At 41.2% G+C, this 22,213-nt stretch overlaps 1 protein-coding gene across 1 annotated transcript in view; it reads left to right on the top strand.

The window, feature by feature from the left end:
• LOC122942245 (VPS10 domain-containing receptor SorCS1-like) overlaps positions 1-22,213 on the top strand; it is a 578,027-nt gene that overhangs the window by 461,841 nt on the left and 93,973 nt on the right. The gene's annotated exons all lie outside the window — the stretch shown is intronic.

The raw sequence follows: 22,213 nt of genomic DNA, 5'->3' as shown, positions 1-22,213 counted from the left end.
CCTTCTCCAGGGATGGAGGCCTGTGATTAATCGAGGCGCCGTCCACGGTGCATCCTCAGCCCATCCCCCCCCGCCACCTGGTATAGCTTCATAATCACAGCAGTTTTCTGCCAGGCTGTGCCCTCCATGGCCATGAATGGAAGTTGTAAGGGGAGAGGTTGGCGTTGCTTGCACGCAGGGTATATCTGGCTATCGTCTAGGCTGCCCCAGCGAATGAGACCCCTCGCCTTGTATACTAGACCACCCATCCATAGGTCGGCACTCAACTTTCCTGTCTAACCCTTCTCTCCCACTGTTTCTCCCTGTGTCAGTCTTTTCTGCAGTTCTGGTATTCTATTCCAGAATACGCAGACATATATATCCTAATCAGACAATCTAACAAACCCCCACCACGTGCCATGTATAATACTTGTGTCTTCTTATGGTTAGCGGGGGGGGGGGGGGGGCTAATTTGGCTCCAGGACTTTAGCGCACCCCTATCTCCGCACCCCATTCCTATAGCTGTGCCCAAATCTTAGTCATCGTCCATAGAGATTATCAGTATCCAAGGTACATGAGTGGCCTAGCACTCTGCTTACTCTGTGTCTGATACTCTTCCAGTGTGTCAGTCTTTACTGCAATTCTTGTATTCTATTTATGAACCAGGAGGATCAGGATGAACAGAATTATAGGTCCCATTCAGTAGCAAAAAAGAGGGAGCTATCACTAAGCTTACCATAGTGCAAGATTGGCATGAAACTCTGTCTTTCCCTCCTCTCTTTCTACTCCTGTGGTGTGTCAGTCTTTACTGCAGTTGTAATGTTCTATTCATGAACCACAAGGCACTGGATGAACAGAATTATAGGTCGCAGTAAGTAGCAACAGGAGTTACTATGAAGCTTACCACAGTATCTGAATGGCATATAAATCCGCCTACCCCTTTTCTCCTTCTACTCTTCTGGTCTGTCAGTCCTCACTGCAACTCTGGTATTCTATTTACAGTATGAACCAGAAAGCTCAGGATATATAGAATTATAAGTCCCAGGAGTTATCTGGAGTCTGCCCCTTCTCTTTTTCTTATGTGTCATACTTATATGCAATTCTGGTATTTGGTTCCTGGACCAGAAGAATCAAGAGCAGAATAGATGTATCACAGTATGTGAACGGCGTGTAAATCTACCTGCCCCTTGTCTCCTTCTGTCCCTCTCATGTGTCAGTCTTTACTGGAGTTCTAGTATTCTATTCAGAAACCAGGAGCATTAGAATGAACAGTATTATAGGTCCCAGTCAGTGCTAAACAGAATTATCACTGCATTTTACCACTGCCTGTCCTATCCCTCCTTCTATTCTTTCCATGTGTCAGTCTTTACTGCAGTTCTGGCACTCTATTCATAGAATTCTAGGTCCCAGTCTGTGCCAACCAGAGGGAGCTATCACTAAGCTTACCAGAGTATCTGACTGGTGTGTTAATTCCCCTTCCCCTTCGCTCCTTCTACTCTTGGGTCAGTCTTTACTGCAGTTCTGGTATTCTATTCATAAACCATAAGGATGACAAAATTGTTGGCCCCTGACAATGCCAACCAAAGTTATCACCAAGCTTACCATAGTAACTGAATGGCATGGAAATCTGCCTGTCCCTTCTCTCCCTCTACTTTATGTGTCAGTCTTTACTGCAGTTCTGGTATTCTATTCGTGAACTAGGAGGTTCAGGAGGATTGCTGTCAGATAAGACCGCTTTGTAAGAAGTAAATGAATGTGACTGATCAGATGAGAATGTGATGATCGCGGCCAGCGGTTGCGATCTTTGAGGCCCCTCGGAATAGAACTGTAGTATGTAATCATTCCTGCCGGCGCGCTGGGATTGTGACGACTCCCGGAGCCGCTCGCTTTCCTTCTGTTAGGGCGAGCCTGGAAATAACGCGTCTTCATCTCCCAATTGTTCGCTATTCATTCTGAGTAAACGAGCTTGATACTTGTGAATTTCCAGCAGCCGACACAATTATTTGCTCATTTCTGCTCCTTATAGAATCCAAGCACCTGAATCTCAATGCATCGCGCGCCGCGTGTTTGTATAATGTCACCTTCAAGGCATCTCGCTAATGTTCTGGGATCGGAGCCAGGATTCGCCATAGAAACCGATACAATTAAAGGAAACATATCAATATCTATTGTATTTCATCCTGAACAAGCGGAGGAGGAGGAGGGGGCAGGAGCGCGCCGCGTACAAGGGCCTCAGTACAACACTGCCGGGCGCAAGTCAAGGAGGATGTTCTAGAACGTTCCAGAGCATCATAATATATAATAATTGGGTTCTCCATAGGAATAGTCCTGCTTTATCACCAGTTGGTCAATGATCTGATACAGAGCTCCAAACCCTCTGCGTAGACACAGAGAAGACGAAAACATTCTGCCCGCAGCCGCCACTAGAGGGAGCTCAGGAGCATACTGCGCTTGGTATGTAGCCCCCTAGTGGCAGTTACGGGCAGGCAGAATTTTATCATTTAAAGGGATATTCCGGGAGTTAATGATGTATTCTTGGTCAAGGGTATTACGGACAAGGAGAGGACAGTCCCATTGTGGGCCGGACGTTACGAATTTTGTGCACAACGCGGATCCCCAATCTGCAGACCACAAAGACGGCCACGGCTGCAGGAGCCCTTAGTGTGATGGTTAAGCCTGCCACATGCAGTCCATGCCTCCTGAAACACTTTGTGCTGCTGTGCAGCCAGCTTTTTGCACGGTTTAGCTCACAGGCTGTGACCTCCCACAAGATCAACCCATTGTGCAGCTAAAATACTCTGTGCTGCTGGGAACCCTATTTTTTTCACAATGTCTCTCCCAGGTCGTTACCTCACACTTGCCTCTATTCCCCCTCATCACATCATGGCCGTTAAATGCAGCCCTGTCCCTAATGACATCATCACGTGTCACTGCCTTCCAGGAGGTCACCCCCACCTCGCCTAAAATACTCTGTGCTGCTCCTTTCACTATGCAATTCCCAGTCAAATAGGAAACTCACTTCCTGAAAACTCCTTCTTAGCTCAGTTTTTGACCTTCCAAAATTGGCATGTTTTCCCCCCTGAAATACTTTGTGCTGCTGTGGAGCCAGATTTTTCCACAATCCTTTCACGCGACTGTATGCACTTTGCCAAAAATTAAGGAGGACGTCTGTGTGACAAGAACAGGACATGTTATATCTTCTTTGCGGGGCTACAGAACGGAAATACGGATGCAGACAACGCCATTTTTACGCACCCATTGAAATGAATTGGTCCGTATCCGATCCGCAAAAATGTGAATTGGATGCGGACCAAAAATACGGTCGCACCCTAAGGCCTCTTTAACATGAACGCGGTCCCCCGTGGTCCACAATACACGGGGCACCGGCCGTGTACATTCCGCATCACGGACGCGCACTCATTCACTTGAATAGGTCCACAAATCCGGGAGATGCGGAACGGAATGGAACCCTACGGAAGCGGTACGGAGTGCTTTCTGGGGTTCCATTTCGTGCCTCCGCACCGCAAAAAGATAGAAATTGCTCTATCTTTTTGCGGAACGGAGGGATTGCGGAACCCATTCAAGTGAATGGGGTCGCGATCCGCATGCGGCTGGCCCACGGTTGGTGCCCATGCATTGCGGACCACAATTTGCGGTTCGCAGCACGGCCACGGGGGACACGCGTTCGTGTTAAAGAGGCCTAACACAAAGTCTTTGACTTCCCGCAAGATCAGCACGCAGTACTCACCTGCTGAAATACACTGTGCTGCTGGGGCCCCTACTTCTTCAGCTATATGACTCCTACTTGCATCCATTCTCCTCCTTACGGGCTCATGCACGCGACCGTATTTATTTTGTGGTCCATAAAAAAAACGTTTGTTTTTTTTCCGGATCCATTGTAACAATGCCTATCCTAGTCCGCAGATCGGACAAGAATCGGACATGTTCTATCTTTTTTGCGGAATGGCCATGTGGACATACGGAAACAGAATGCGCGCGGAGTCATTTCGGTTTTTTTGCGGACCCATTGAAGTGAATGCTTCTGCATACAGGCCGCCAAAAAACAAAACAAAAAGAAAAACGGAACGGACCTACCTCTGCAAACCTGTCTTTCCTGTTGCTCCCTACAAATCGGACAACTATCCTGAAATACTCTGTGCTGCTCATTCCACTATTTAACAATCTATCCACTCTCGAAAAAATAAAAATAAAAAATACATCCTGGACATTGTTCTAAAATACTCTGTGCTGCTCATTCCACTATGTAACAATCTATCCCCGATCCAAAAAATCAGCACATTGTTCTGAAATACTCTGTGCTGCTCATTTTACTATATAACAATCTATCTCCTCTCAAAAAAAAAAAAAAAAAAACATCCTAGACATTGTTCTTAAATACTCTGTGCTGCTCATTCCACTATGTAACAATCTATCCCCGATCCAAAAAAATCAGCACATTGTTCTGAAATACTCTGTGCTGCTCATTCTATTATATAACAATCTATCCCCTCTCAAAAAAACAAAACAAAAACATCCTGGACATTGTTCTACATTGTTCTTAAATACTCTGTGCTGCTCATTCCACTATATAACAATCTATCCCCGATCCCAAAAATCAGCACATTGTTCTGAAATACTCTGTGCTGCTTATTCTAATATTTAACAATCTATCCCCTCTCCAAAAAATTAAAAATAAACATCCAGGACATTGTTCTTAAATACTCTGTGCTGTTCATTCCACTATGTAACAATCTATCCCCGATCCCAAAAATCTGCACATTGTTCTGAAATACTCTGTGCTGCTCATTCTACTATATAATAATCTATCCCCTCTCAAAAAAAATTAAAAAAAATAATCCTGGACATTGTTCTTAAATACTCTGTGCTGCTCATTCCACTATATAACAATCTATCCCCGATCCAAAAAATCAGCACATTGTTCTGAAATACTCTGCGCCGCTCAGAATGCAACAAAGCAGAACGTCCACATAATGGGCTCGGACATAGGAATCGCCTGACCCTGCTGTGTACGGTAATGAGGTCGCCCTCTGTATTTTCCAGTTTACAGCGGTCACATCCCGCCGTAGCCGCCTGCTTACAACCCTCGTCACATCCAGCAGGAGCCGCAGCAGAACGAGAGGGTCGTGGTTCTGGAATCATCAGCTGAAGATAAAGAGAGGTTTCTTCCGTCTCTTAAAATAAACCGTGCCTTCTAATGAGAGGGCCGGATGCGGATCCGATACAAGGGAGACTGCAGAGAGCGCAGCCAAAAACAAATTTAATTGCGCTGCTGACATTTGCATGCGTTTTCAAGAAAATGAGTTCTGCTCGTACAGGAAATGGCTTGTGATTGATGTCTCGTTAATCTATAAACAGATTACCATAAGGTTACATTATTATCCCCGTTCCCGCTGAGTGATGTGCCGCGCTCTGCAATGTGACTGCGTATTAACAGTCACCTCCAGTAATAATTTATAATCAACTCCATGTAATAACATTTCCAGACGCAATCGTATCCACAGTTTTTAGGAGGATGAAATACTGTAAGAGGAGCAGTTTGCAATTTGGGATTCCTTGCACTGGAGCTGCATTAGCTGCCCCTGTACCTGCCCGAATCAGCAGGTACCGATCTTTGGAACAAAGATTGTCAGAAATCGATTGCCAGTGAGAGGCAGAGACAGGCCTCGTGTATGAAGGACGGTACCGGTATGTATCCCCCAGACTGGTGCAGCAAACCTGTTAAGGAGATACATATTGTGGTTTGCTGTGGTGCACCTGAGACGTGCCACCAAGGTACCACTTGGAACCGAACTCGAGTTCGGGAAATGGCTTTTTACAGTAAAAATCTATTTCTGAAGTTATTATGCGAAGTCTCAAGAGACTTTGTGAAGTAATAAATTCGGCTCATCGGAGCCAATACATTCTAATATTGTACAGAGCGCTTGCTCCGTACAGTATTAAAACAAATGTTTCATCCGAAGTCGATTCGCTCATTCCTAATATAATTACGTAGGCTTGTAATCAGAAAACCGGGACACCAGAATGCAGCCAAATGAGATGTGAAGTTTTTATTACTATAATACTGCTCCTGTGTAGAAGAATATAACTACTATAATACTGCTCCTATGTACAAGAATATAACTACTATAATACTGCTCCTATGTACAAGAATATAACTACTATAATACTGCTCCTATGTACAAGAATATAACTACTATAATACTGCCACCTATGTACAAGAATATAACTACTATAATACTGCTTCTATGTACAAGAATATAACTACTATAATACTGCTCCTATGTACAAGAATATAACTACTATAATACTGCCACCTATGTACAAGAATATAACTACTATAATACTGCCACCTATGTACAAGAATATAACTACTATAATACTGCTTCTATGTACAAGAATATAACTACTATAATACTGCCACCTATGTACAAGAATATAACTACTATAATACTGCTTCTATGTACAAGAATATAACTACTATAATACTGCTCCTATGTACAAGAATATAACTACTATAATACTGCTCCTATGTACAAGAATATAACTACTATAATACTGCTCCTATGTACAAGAATATAACTACTATAATACTGCCTCCTATGTACAAGAATATAACTACTATAATACTGCCTCCTATGTACAAGAATATAACTACTATAATACTGCTCCTATGTACAAGAATATACTACTATAATACTGCTCCTATATTCAAGAATATAACTGCTATAATACTGCTCCTATGTAGAAGAATATAACTACTATAATACTGCCTCCTATGCACAAGAATATAACTACTATAATACTGCTCCTATGTAGAAGAATATAACTACTATAATACTGCTCCTATGTAGAAGAATATAACTACTATAATACTGCCTCCTATGTAGAAGAATATAACTACTATAATACTGCTCCTATGTACAAGAATATAACTACTATAATACTGCTCCTATGTACAAGAATATAACTGCTATAATACTGCCTCCTATGTACAAGAATATAACTACTATAATACTGCCTCTTATGTACAAGAATATAACTACTATAATACTGCTCCTATGTACAAGAATACAACTACTATAATACTGCTCCTATGTACAAGAATATAACTACTATAATACTGCTCCTATGCACAAGAATATAACTACTATAATACTGCTCCTATGTAGAAGAATATAACTGCTATAATACTGCTCCTACGTAGAATAATATAACTACTATAATACTGCCTCCTATGTACAAGAATATAACTACTATAATACTGCTCCTATGTACAGGAATACACTACGTGCAGAATTATTAGGCAAATGAGTATTTTGACCACATCATCCTCTTTATGCATGTTGTCTTACTCCAAGCTGTATAGGCTCGAAAGCCTACTACCAATTAAGCATATTAGGTGATGTGCATCTCTGTAATGAGAAGGGGTGGGGTCTAATGACATCAACACCCTATATCAGGTGTGCATAATTATTAGGCAACTTCCTTTCCTTTGGCAAAATGGGTCAAAAGAAGGACTTGACAGGCTCAGAAAAGTCAAAAATAGTGAGATATCTTGCAGAGGGATGCAGCACTCTTAAAATTGCAAAGCTTCTGAAGCGTGATCATCGAACAATCAAGCGTTTCATTCAAAATAGTCAACAGGGTCGCAAGAAGCGTGTGGAAAAACCAAGGCGCAAAATAACTGCCCATGAACTAAGAAAAGTCAAGCGTGCAGCTGCCAAGATGCCACTTGCCACCAGTTTGGCCATATTTCAGAGCTGCAACATCACTGGAGTGCCCAAAAGCACAAGGTGTGCAATACTCAGAGACATGGCCAAGGTAAGAAAGGCTGAAAGACGACCACCACTGAACAAGACACACAAGCTGAAACGTCAAGACTGGGCCAAGAAATATCTCAAGACTGATTTTTCTAAGGTTTTATGGACTGATGAAATGAGAGTGAGTCTTGATGGGCCAGATGGCTGGATTGGTAAAGGGCAGAGAGCTCCAGTCCGACTCAGACGCCAGCAAGGTGGAGGTGGAGTACTGGTTTGGGCTGGTATCATCAAAGATGAGCTTGTGGGGCCTTTTTGGGTTGAGGATGGAGTCAAGCTCAACTCCCAGTCCTACTGCCAGTTTCTGGAAGACACCTTCTTCAAGCAGTGGTACAGGAAGAAGTCTGCAAGGTAAGAAAAACATGATTTTCATGCAGGACAATGCTCCATCACACGCGTCCAAGTACTCCACAGCGTGGCTGGCAAGAAAGGGTATAAAAGAAGAAAATCTAATGACATGGCCTCCTTGTTCACCTGATCTGAACCCCATTGAGAACCTGTGGTCCATCATCAAATGTGAGATTTACAAGGAGGGAAAACAGTACACCTCTCTGAACAGTGTCTGGGAGGCTGTGGTTGCTGCTGCACGCAATGTTGATGGTGAACAGATCAAAACACTGACAGAATCCATGGATGGCGGCTTTTGAGTGTCTTTGCAAAGAAAGGTGGCTATATTGGTCACTGATTTGTTTTTGTTTTGTTTTTGAATGTCAGAAATGTATATTTGTGAATGTTGAGATGTTATATTGGTTTCACTGGTAAAAATAAATAATTGAAATGGGTATATATTTGTTTTTTGTTAAGTTGCCTAATAATTATGTACAGTAATAGTCACCTGCACACACAGATATCCCCCTAAAATAGCTAAAACTAAAAACAAACTAAAAACTACTTCCAAAAATAATCAGCTTTGATATTAATGAGTTTTTTGGGTTCATTGAGAACATGGTTGTTGTTCAATAATAAAATTAATCCTCAAAAATACAACTTGCCTAATAATTCTGCACTCCCTGTATAACTTCTATAATACTGCTCCTATGTACAAGAATATAACTACTATAATACTATCTCCTATGTACAAGAATATACCTACTATAATACTGCTCCTATGTACAAGAATATAACTACTATAAGGGTCCATTCACACGTCCGTTGTTTGTTTCCTGATCTGTTCCGTTTTTTGCTGAACAGATCTGGACCAGATCTGGACCCATTCGTTTTCAATGGGTCCTGAAAAAAAATCAGACATTGTGCTGTCCGTTTTTTTTCAGGACCCATTGAAAATGAATGGGTCCAGATCTGGTCCAGATCTGTTCAGCAAAAAACGGAACAGATCAGGAAACAAACAACGGCTGTGTGAATGGACCCTAATACTGCTCCTATGTACAAGAATATAACTACTAATAATACTGCTCCTACATAGAATAATATAACTACTATAATACTGCTCCTACGTAGAATAATATAACTACTATAATACTGCCTCCTATGTAGAAGAATATAACTGCTATAATACTGCTCCTATGTACAAGAATATAACTACTATAATACTGCTCCTATATACAAGAATATAACTACTATAATACTGTCTCCTATGTACAAGAATATAACTACTATAATACTGCTCCTATGTACAAGAATATAACTACTATAATACTGCTCCTATGCACAAGAATATAACTAATATAATACTGCTCCTATGTACAATAATATAACTACTATAATACTGCTCCTACGTAGAATAATATAACTACTATAATACTGCCTCCTATGTAGAAGAATATAACTACTATAATACTGCTCCTATGTACAATAATATAACTACTATAATACTGCTCCTATGTACAATAATATAACTACTATAATACTGTCTCCTATGTACAAGAATATAACTACTATAATACTGCCTCCTATGTACAAGAATATAGCTACTATAATACTGCCTCCTATGTACAAGAATATAGCTACTATAATACTGCCCCTATGTACAAGAATATAACTACTATAATACTGCCTCCTATGTACAAGAATATAACTACTATAATACTGCCTCCTATGTACAAGAATATAGCTACTATAATACTGCCTCCTATGTACAAGAATATAACTACTATAATACTGCTCCTACGTAGAATAATATAACTACTATAATACTGCCTCCTATGTACAAGAATATAACTACTATAATACTGCCTCCAATGTACAAGAATATAACTACAATAATAGTGCTCCTATATACAAGAATATAACTACTATAATACTGCTTCTATATACAAGAATATAACTACTATAATACTGTCTCCTATGTAGAAGAATATAACTACTATAATACTGCTCCTATGTACAAGAATATACTGTAAGTACTATAATACTGCTTCTATGTACAAGAATATACTGTAAGTACTATAATACTGCCTCCTTTGTACAAACCGGATTCCCAAAAAGTTGGGACACTATACAAATCGTGAATAAATACTGAATGCAATGACGTGGAGGTGCCAACTTCTAATATTTTATTCAGAATAGAACATAAATCACTGAACAAAAGTTTAAACTGAGAAAATGTACCATTTTAAGAGAAAAATATGTTGAATCAGAATTTCATGGTGTCAACAAATCCCCAAAAAGTTGGGACAAGGCCATTTTCACCACTGTGTGGCATCTCCCCTTCTTCTTACAACACCCAACAGACGTCTGGGGACCGAGGAGACCAGTTTCTCCAGTTTAGAAATAGGAATGCTCTCCCATTCTTGTCTAATACAGGCCTCTAACTGCTCAATCGTCCTGGGCCTTCTTTGTTGCACCTTCCTCTTTATGATGCGCCAAATGTTCTCTATAGGTGACAGATCTGGACTGCAGACCGGCCATTTCAGTCCCCGGATCCTTCTACGCAGCCATGATGTTGTGATTGATGCAGAATGTGGTCTGGCATTATCTTGTTGAAAAATGCAGGGTCTTCCCTGAAAGAGATGACGTCTGGATGGGAGCAGATGTTGTTCTAGAACCTGAATATATTTTTCTGCATTGATGGTGCCTTCCCAGACATGCAAGCTGCCCATGCCACACGCACTCATGCCACCCCATACCATCAGAGATGCAGGCTTCTGAACTGAGCGCTGATAACAACTTGGGTTGTCCTGGTTCTCTTTGGTCCGGATGACATGGCGTCCCAGATTTCCAAAAAGAACTTTGAACCGTGACTCGTCTGACCACAGAACAGTCTTCCATTTTGCCGCACTCCATTTTAAATGATCCCTGGCCCAGTGAAAACGCCTGAGCTTGTGGATCTTGCTTAGAAATGGCTTCTTCTTTGCACTGTAGAGTTTCAGCTGGCAGCGGCGGATGGCGCGGTGGATTGTGGTCACTGACAATGGTTTCTGGAAGTATTCCTGAGCCCATTCTGGGATTTCCTTTACAGTAGCATTCCTGTTTGTGGTGCAGTGTCGTTTAAGGGCCCGGAGATCACGGGCATCCAGTATGGTTTTACGGCCTTGACCCTTACGCACAGAGATTGTTCCAGATTCTCGGAATCTTTGGATGATGTTATGCACAGTTGATGATGATAGATGCAAAGTCTTTGCAATGTTTCGCTGGGTAACACCTTTCTGATATTGCTCCACTATCTTTCTGCGCAACATTGTGGGAATTGGTGATCCTCTACCCATCTTGGCTTCTGAGAGACACGGCCGCTCTGAGAAGCTCTTTTTATACCCAATCATGTTGCCAATTGACCTAATTAGTGTTAATTGGTCTTCCAGCTCTTCGTTATGCCCAAATTTACTTTTTCCAGCCTCTTATTGCTTCTTGTCCCAACTTTTTTATGATTTGTTGACACCGTGAAATTTTGAATCAACGTATGTTTCCTTTAAAATGATACATTTACTCGGATTAAACGTTTGATCTGTCATCTACGTTCTATTACAAATACAATATTGACATTTGCCATCTCCACATCATTGCATTCAGTTTTTATTCATAATTTGTTTAGTGTCCAAACTTTTTTGGAATCCGGTTTGTACAAGAATATAACTACTATAATACTGCCTCCTATGTACAAGAATATAACTACTATAATACTGCCTCCTATGTACAAAAATATAACTACTATAATACTGCCTCCTATGTACAAGAATATAACTGCTATAATACTGCCTCCTATGTACAAGAATATAACTACTATAATACTGCCTCCTATGTACAAGAATATAACTGCTATAATACTGCCTCCTATGTACAAGAATATAACTTCTATAATACTGCCTCCTATGTATAAGAATATAACTACTATAATACTGCCTCCTATGTACAAGAATATAACTGCTATAATACTGCCTCCTATGTACAAGAATATAACTACTATAATACTGCCTCCTATGTACAAGAATATAACTACTATAATACTGCTCCTATGTACAAGAATATAACTACTATAATACTGCCTCCTATGTACAAGAATATAACTACTATAATACTGCCTCCTATGTACAAGAATATAACTACTATAATACTGCCTCCTATGTACAAGAATATAACTACTATAATACTGCTCCTATGTACAAGAATATAACTACTATGATACTGCTCCTATGTACAAGAATATAACTACTATAATACTGCCTCCTATGTACAAGAATATAACTGCTATAATACTGCCTCCTATGTACAAGAATATAACTACTATAATACTGCCTCCTATGTACAAGAATATAACTACTATAATACTGCTCCTCTGTACAAGAATATAACTACTATAATACTGCCTCCTATGTACAAGAATATAACTACTATAATACTGCCTCCTATGTACAAGAATATAACTACTATAATACTGCCTCCTATGTACAAGAATATAACTACTATAATACTGCTCCTATGTACAAGAATATAACTACTATAATACTGCTCCTATGTACAAGAATATAACTACTATAATACTTCTCCTATGTACAAGAATATAACTACTATAATACTGCTCCTATGTACAAGAAAATAACTACTATAATACTGCTCCTATGTACAAGAATATAACTACTATAATACTGCTCCTATGTACAAGAATATAACTACTATAATACTGCCTGCTATGTACAAGAATATAACTACTATAATACTGCTCCTATGTACAAGAATATAACTACTATAATACTGCTCCTATGTACAAGAATATAACTGCTATAATACTGCCTCCTATGTACAAGAATATAACTACTATAATACTGCCTCCTATGTACAAGAATATAACTGCTATAATACTGCCTCCTATGTACAAGAATATAACTTCTATAATACTGCCTCCTATGTATAAGAATATAACTACTATAATACTGCCTCCTATGTACAAGAATATAACTGCTATAATACTGCCTCCTATGTACAAGAATATAACTACTATAATACTGCCTCCTATGTACAAGAATATAACTACTATAATACTGCTCCTATGTACAAGAATATAACTACTATAATACTGCCTTCTATGTACAAGAATATAACTACTATAATACTGCTTCTATGTACAAGAATATACCTACTATAATACTGCATCCTATGTACAAGAATATAACTACTATAATACTGCCTTCTATGTACAAGAATATAACTGCTATAATACTGCTCCTATGTACAAGAATATAACTACTATAATACTGCCTCCTATGTACAAGAATATAACTACTATAATACTGCCTCCTATGTACAAGAATATAACTACTATAATACTGCCTCCTATGTACAAGAATATAACTACTATAATACTGCCTCCTATGTACAAGAATATAACTACTATAATACTGCCTCCTATGTACAAGAATATAACTGCTATAATACTGCCTCCTATGTACAAGAATATAACTACTATAATACTGCTCCTATGTACAAGAAAATAACTACTATAATACTGCTCCTATGTACAAGAATATAACTACTATAATACTGCTCCTATGTACAAGAATATAACTACTATAATACTGCCTGCTATGTACAAGAATATAACTACTATAATACTGCTCCTATGTACAAGAATATAACTACTATAATACTGCTCCTATGTACAAGAATATAACTACTATAATACTGCTCCTATGTACAAGAAAATAACTACTATAATACTGCTCCTATGTACAAGAATATAACTACTATAATACTGCTCCTATGTACAAGAATATAACTACTATAATACTGCCTCCTATGTACAAGAATATAACTACTATAATACTGCCTCCTATGTACAAGAATATAACTACTATAATACTGCTCCTATGTACAATACAAGAACACTAATGTAGGGTAACTCTCTTATTACTGTTAGGCCTTTTGCACACTAACGTATTTTCATTCCGTTTCCGTATATGTCCATATTTCCATTCTGCCAAAAAATAGAACGTGTCCTATTACGGACAAGGATAGTACTGTTCTATTAGGGGCCAGTTGTTCCCTTTTGCAAAATATGGAATGCACATTGACGTCATCCGTAATTTTTTTGCGGATCAGTTTTTTGCGGACCGCAAATTACATACGATCGTGTGCATGAGGCCTTACTGTGTGCATTTGCTTTGGGCCTCTTGCACACGACCGTATGTATTTTGGGGTCCGCAAAAAACCTGATTTGCATAAATTACGGATGACATCCGTGTGCATTCCATATTTTGCAGAACGGAACAACCGGCTCCTAATAGAACAGTATTATCCTTGTCCGGAATTCGGACAATAATAGGACATGTTCTATTTTTTTGTGGAACGGAAATACGGAATGCACACTGACTACCTTCCGTTTTTTTTGCGGACCCATTGAAATGAATGGCTCCGTATACGGTCCGCTAAAAAAACGGAACGGACATAGAATGAAAACACGTTTGTGTGCATGAGGCCTTAGAAGAAGTCATGATAAACAGCCTCACATGAGTTGATATTTAGTTTACTATTATTGCCTTTTAGATCTCGGAGCGGCGGGATACGGATGACACGCGGCGGGAGGTTTGCGTTATTCATACCTGCTTCGCTCAGTCTCTTGAGCTCCGCTTTCTTAAACCATTTTTCAGACTCTTTAATAAAATAGTGATCGGTTCCCTTTAAAGAAAGGATAAAAAGCGGCGGCAGGAATGCTAAGTACATCTGAAGGCCTGTGTAAGACTCGTGTTTTTCTCCCCGCTCCCATAAATCTTTTGATGCTCTTCAGATATTTTTCTTGAAAGAATTTAATAAGACAAAAGAATGCGATGGCGGAAGAAAGTTGTCTAAATCTGTTTCATCCTATTAGAGGAGGAGAGAGGCGGCTGTAAATGAAGTCGCAGCATCCACACTTACACCAACAATTCCCTTTAATCTGTCTCCGTTGACGCCATGCCGGCGCTTGCCTTACAGTCATGTCAAAAAATAAATTGTAGCGCTAGAGACAAACTCTGACTGTAGAAAATTCGGGGAGGGCCAGCGGGTTCATAAAGTGAGAATTAGGTCACAGGAAGAACAGCGGCCTAAATCAGAGAACTCGTTAGTGTTTGTTTAGAGATTAAATATCGATACATTGTTTCAGCTGGCCATGGAAGCTTGATGACCATCGGCCCCAATGCAGGAGCTACGGCAGAGCCCCAAGCTATGAACTATATTTCTACTGTCCCCATCTATAGCAGACGGGCCTTAAGGCCCCAGGACTTGTTCTGACTCCTAAAAATGACATTCAAGTGGATAATAATGTCTATTATAATTACTTCTGAAAGGTCTCGGTGGAGAGGTCTGTATGGAAGACACTTCATGACTCTATCTAGGGACTGTCTGTCACCTATATGGTTGATTTGATAGAAATTGAGGTCTACTACGCTCTCGAGTTGCTCTGGGGCTCATAAGAAGCAAGGGCTCTGAGCAGTCTACGCTAATTAGTTTCTTAATATATCTGTGTAATAGGGCAAAACTTTTTATTTTTATGATACAGGCGTTCAAAACATCTGCAAAGATTCAGATTATGCCATGCTGGCTACCTACAGTCACCACTAGAGGGAGCTCAGGAGTTTACTGTCTACACATTGAACTCAATTATAATACAGCATACAATAAGCTCCCTCTAGTGGCGGCTGCAGGCAGTTGCTTGTTATATTTTTATATATATGGCTTTGCAGGAGGCATGGAGCTCAGTATCAGATAAATCAAAGTCCTATAAAGATATGTAAAAAATTAGGACTCAATTTTGGTTGTAAAAATAAAAGGTGGAGAATCATTGAAAGCGGTTGTCTCGCCACACCTCTGGGACCAGCACTTATCTCTCGATTGGTCCCATAGAAATGAATGGATGGCAGCTGTGCATGTGACGTGTGCTCCCATTCAGGTTGGAGATGGGTGTGGGTCCCAGAGGTGGGATTCACACCTATCTGACATCAGTGGTATATCCTAGTGATATACCACCGGTGTATGAGCTGAGAGAGCCACTGATATTAGATGCTTGTTTTTTGTTTTTTCGTTTTCTCATTACCATTTTGAGATTAAAGTAATTTTTAGGGGTCAAAAAAAACCTTTAAACCCTTATTAGTTTTGCAGACGTATGGCTTCTGTGAGATAGAGGGTGATACAGCAGATGTAAAATATTACTACTGGTTCTCTATTGGTAAAGTGCATTTCTTTTGGGGGTCTCTCATATTCACCCATAGGTGTGCACAGGGGTGCACCACTAATGAGGCCAGGGGAGGCCATCGCTCCAGGCAGCACCAGGTAGGGGCAAGAGGGGGGGAGGCGGAAGGGCCATGGATAATGAGCGCTTTCATTGTGGCAAAGGGGTTAGGTTAAGAAATTGGCATTGGGAGGGGGGCGCCGCTTAAATTTTCGCAGAACAACATTGACGCACTTTGGGTGGTCTCCATCCAGAAAACACTTGGAAGGCGAACATTATGACATTTGCACAGAACAGATTCCTTAAATTTCTGATAGAAACCATTGGCTATTGGAGCTTTTGGGTCCCAATGGAAAATCAAAGCACTTTCCATGTGCCCTTTATAATGCTAGTGTCCTCAGAGGATTTTGGGCCCTGTAACGGACCGTTTCAGCAGACAAGGGGTTAAAATCCGTTTAGGCGATATGCCCCTTTCTGAGAGGCAGGCACAGCTACTGCAGAACACCAAACTCCCGAACTGGATACAAAATAGCACTCCAAACTGGAACCTCGCGAATAGCTGCTAGCAGACGAATAGGAAAAGCATACAATCAGCTTACACTCCTGGCAATCAGTCTCTAACAGCATACAGGGAATCCCCCCAATAACGAGACAAGGCTCCGTCTTGAGGGTCAGCAGTGGTCTGAAGTGCTGGCACACTCAGCCTGGTTTTTATTACAGTTCTTGCAAATACAGGACAGATACAACACATCCCCACAATGCATCATGGTTTCCTCCTCTCTGTCCCGGAGACAACCGAGGGCAATCCAATTATCTCTCAGGACAAAGGGAAGTCGCCAATATACATGTGGAGACAACAGGACAGACATCACCATTTAAACACACAATGGGACAATAGAAACACACCCACACAAAATCCTCCCCTCTGCCGGTGATGATTATTGAACACAAGGGCGAATATAATTATCAAAGGCAGAGAAATACAGTTTTATAAAACACATCACAGGAACCCCAAAACATGCAATAACCCCATAACCAATATATCCTCGGAACCGGGGGATCTGGGTGAACCACATGTCCAAAATTTACCCACATCCGTTCAGTAGTTTGGAAGATACAGTTACACTGAAAATGTACAAGTTATACAGAAAATAGTCACTAATAAATGTGTCCCCTGTTTGGTAGTTTCAAACTACTGAATGATGTCTCTGTGCACCAAATACAGGCAAGATAGCCCCGTGTGGGAAAGTCAGAACAGTGTCTGTGAGCTAAAATGGCCGCTATCTATTGTTCTCCCCATGTGCTCCATCCAAGCAAGTAAGGCAAATGATGCAATCCAGGGACAGAGGGCTCCGTCCCAAGTGCCTTAAGACCCAATAACTTAAGGGACCATAATCCCAGGGCAGGAGGCTGGCAAACAGCCCCCTCCAAAACACTGTGGCGAGGTTGGTTTCGCCACAGGCCCCTCGGGACCTGAGTGCCCCTTTCCCCTCTGGGGATACCCCTAGCCACACATATCCTTGTACCGTTTCCCATGTTTAAAAATAAAACGTGTGATCTTAAATGCAAACAAAATGGGAAATGGAAATTAAATGCAATTTTTCACTTTAAAAGGAAAGAGGAACTGCTGAAAGATTTGCGTTAAAGCCACTAAATAATTAATCCGGGTCGCCCGGAAGGTAACAGGGTTTTTGAGGGTTTCCTCTTACAAGGTTCGGATTTTAAGACCAAGTATTTCATAAAGATATTAATCAAAGCGCTTTACTGCTCCACGTGTGAACCCCAAAACTATTAATTATGTTGTAAGCCGTAAATTAAATGCTATTAATAACATCCTTGATGATCCTAGATTTTCGACAGTCCCGTCAGGCTTTTTCCCTTTGCTGTTCTTCGCAAGGAACCAGCGAGCGGCAGCAGTTTGTCGGAGAGACTGATATTCTTGGTGGTAGAGGATAAAATAGTGATAATTATAGGTCGTTTTTATTACAGTTTCATTTATTTACAGGAGAGACAATAGGAATGGATACAATGTATTATATCAGTGGTAACATGGGTACTTGCAATTGTTTAGGACTGGATAGGACACACCCCACGGTTCCATAGCATGTTTGTAATATTTTGACATTGTTGACGTATTGATACAATGTTTCAGCTGATATTACAGAGATCAATAAAGCTTGAAGAGCATGGACACAGTTGGTGCAGGTCTTCTGGCTGCATTGTAAGAGCTTATAGGAGCCATAAGGAGATGGGTAGACTGTGGCCATAAGGCTTACTCATGCTAAACATTACTGAAGTAGCCCGATGGTCATTTGGTATTAAGAGACAGTCATTGTGGCAAGTAGACATTCCCAATGGAGATGAACAAATCGATTCTACTGATTCGGAATTCGTCCCAAATTTCCCAAATTTATTGTGAGACTATGACAGACTAGCATGCTATATATGCATTGTCTGGGGGGTACTCTTTCTAATTTTGGAGAGCACCTTGTATGTGTAAAGAGTATTGTAGGCCAGGCAATGCTGCTCTGGGCTTCCGGGAGAAATATATGCAAATTATAATTTCTAACTTCACTGGCATCAGACAGGCTTCACTTTCCTTTCCCTTTGGAAGGAAAGCTAATTTGAAGATTTTTAACAGAAAACCAAAGATATGCAATTTAGTTTTCCTTCCAAAAGGAAAAGAATGCTAAGCCTGTCTGATGCCAGCAGAAGTAAGACATGCTAATTTGCATATATTTTTCCCAGGAATCCACAGCAGTATTGCCTGGCCTACAATGCTAGTCACACATAGTAGGTACTTTCCGAAATGAGAGAGAACACAACAAATGCCTCTCAGATAATGAAGTCATATTTCTCTGCTATGATAAAGGGTGATCACCTGGAAAGAGCTGTGTGTGGAGCTGAGATGCTGGTTTAGCTAAGTTATGGTCTCTATCTCTCAACACAAATTTCAAGAAATTTGCTCATCTCCAATTCTCAACCATTGATGGTGGGTTTTATCAAACTACGTATGTGAAGTTCTGCTAGTCTTTAATTAGCTAGTTTTGGTGACTTTGGCCACTAGAGACTGAGGTTTCCCTTCTTAGCTAACCGGCACCGAGCAAGTATGGACTTTTATGATCCTCTTGGCAGTTTTCCTCCGGCCTCTCTCATTAACAAGGCATTTCTGCTCAAAATGCGCCATATCTACTAATGTATAGTACAGTCACACTCTTTCAAATACCAGCTTTACTCTCCCCTGTTACAGTGGCCGCTGCTGCTCTGCTCATCGGCTCCAGCTCTTTTGTCCCCTCTCTCCTTCTTCCCAGTAGGTCAAGCCACCAGGGTAGCTCTATCCTTCCACACTGCTTTAGACTTCCTTGCTCTACCTGTAGGGCAAACGCCTGCTCTTAAATGGTCAGGGCATGCACATAAATCTTCCCTAGCTTATGGCCGGCCACCCAGAGGTACTTAAAACACCTTCCTTCTGTGGAAGGGTTCCTGGGCATTAGGTTCTAGCCCACTAGTGTCCTGCAAAGATGTGCCATACTACTCTTTTTCTGTCCATGTACTGACTTCTGCCTGTTTCCCGGACTTGACCCCCATTCTGACCCTGATCTGCCTGCATTGGCCTCAGATTGTTTATGAAATCTCAAAAACTCTTGCTGTTCTGACCTTGGCCTGTCCCCGACTATAGTTTTGTCTTATCCCTCAGAGCTTAATATCTATGTCACATGTGTGTCAGCCGTTACTTAAACAGAGACTACTACATGAGGAAGAAGCCTCCTTGGATCCTCACTCTTTTCTCCACTCTTAGATACACCATGTACAACATCCTCCCCCTCACTGCTGCTGTCTAGAGAACAGGAGGAGCAGAGCACAGAGACTTTTGAAAAGTAGCAGAGCTCTGACTGACTTGCATATTCAGCAGCACTGGCAGCTAAGTGAAGGTCTTGCACACACTTTGCAGAAGCCAAGGGCTGTATTAGATTAAATGATGTGGCTGACAATTGTCGGGAGGAAAGCGTTCTTTCCTGGCAATACCCTGCTAGCTAGTGTAGGAGATCGCTGCTATTATACGTGCAGCGATCTCCTCCACATACTCTTCCCCATACTGACTAGTTGTTTTTCCGGCAGCAAATGATGATTTTTAAGCATGCTTAAAAATTTGTATTGCCCGATGAATGAGCATTTTCTCGTTCTTTGGGAGCATTAGACTGACAGATCCTCGCTAAAGAGCGTTCCTACGAAAGCTCGTCAACAATGAATTGGTCGACAAATGGCCAGTCTAATGCAGGCTTTAATTTTAGGAAATATTTATGAAGCCTATTTAGAAACTTGCTTAATTTAGCATTTAGGGTACTTTCACACTTGCGGCAGAGGATTCTGGCAGGCAGTTCCGACGCCGGAGCTGCCTGCCGGATTCGGCAATCCGGATGAAAACTGATGGCATTTGTCAGACGGATGCGGATCCGTCTGACAAATGCATTAAAATACCGGATCCGTCTCTCCGGCATCATCCGGAAAAACGGATCCGGTAATTTTTTTGCATTTTTCAAGGTCTGTGCATGCGCAGACCGTAAAGCCGGATCCGTTTTTCCGGAACACTTAATGCACTAATACACATCAATGTAAATTAATGCCGGATCCGGCATTCCGGCAAGTGTTCAGTATTTTTGGCCGGAGAGAAAACTGCAGCATGCTGTGGTATTTTCTCCGGCCAAAAAACATAAGAGGGACTGAACTGATGCATCCTGGACAGATTGCTCTCCATTCAGAATGCATTAGGATAAAACTGATCCGTTTTTTTCCGGTATTGAGCTCCGGTGACGGAACTCAATACCGGAAAACAAAAACGTTAGTGTGAAAATTCCCTTAGGAAGCAAATGAAGAATAAAACAATCAGGAATGATCAGCCTTGCCTAAAGACTTTCAAGCTGTCGTCATGCAGTGGTAACTAGCACAGAGACAAAAGAAGTTTTTGATTTTGAAGCTGAGTCGGTGATCAATGTAAGACCTATTCCACGGATCTACATGAAGACAACATGAAGTTCAAATGACCGTTCACGCTTTCATTGGGAAGGGAAATAAATCTTCTCTTCATTACCCTCTGGCCCCTTCTATGATCATGGGAAGCTCGGCGCAGCAATGCAAGGATCAACGCTTCTGTATTCCCTTCATTCTGAGCATTTCATCAGCGGAGACGTTTAGGTCTCACCCACCAGCTCGTTACTAGAACATTTGCCAACCTATTATAATGACTGGCAGCTCATTGATGCTTCACAGATACCGACCCATTTCGACTCCTGCCAAGCCTGTTCTATAATAACCTTTTGCAGAACCGATCTCTTTGCTTTTTCACTGTCATGTTAACAGGTTGCAATTAAACACCACGTGCCGCTGCCTCACCGCCAACCTCTTTTCATCTTGCAGTGTAAGCGCCTCTGTGCAGCTCTCTGCCACATGTGCCTCTGCGGTCTATCCTGTCTCACACACGGAGTCCTCCAGCTTTAGCAGCACCTGCCTTCTGCTTTCTGAAAGACCCCTCTGGCTCTGTGGCTGTAGGCTACGTCTACACGACAATAAGTCGCGCGACACATAGGGCACAACTGCACTGCAACATTTCTAGCGCAACATTTTGTTGCACTAATGTCGCCCGACTATTTTTATAATGGCAGTCTATGGTGTCGCACTGCAACATGCAACATGCTGCGACTGCGACGCAACAGTCGCAGAAAAATCCATCTCGAATGGATTTTCTGCGACTGTTGCGTCGCAGCATGTTGCAGTGCGGCACCATAGACTGCCATTCTAAAAATTG

Source organism: Bufo gargarizans, chromosome 6, assembly GCF_014858855.1.
Source record: "Bufo gargarizans isolate SCDJY-AF-19 chromosome 6, ASM1485885v1, whole genome shotgun sequence".
Classification (NCBI taxonomy): Eukaryota; Metazoa; Chordata; class Amphibia; order Anura; family Bufonidae; genus Bufo; species Bufo gargarizans.
Note: the sequence above shows the minus strand (reverse complement) of the source record. Positions and strands in the feature narration are given on the sequence as shown.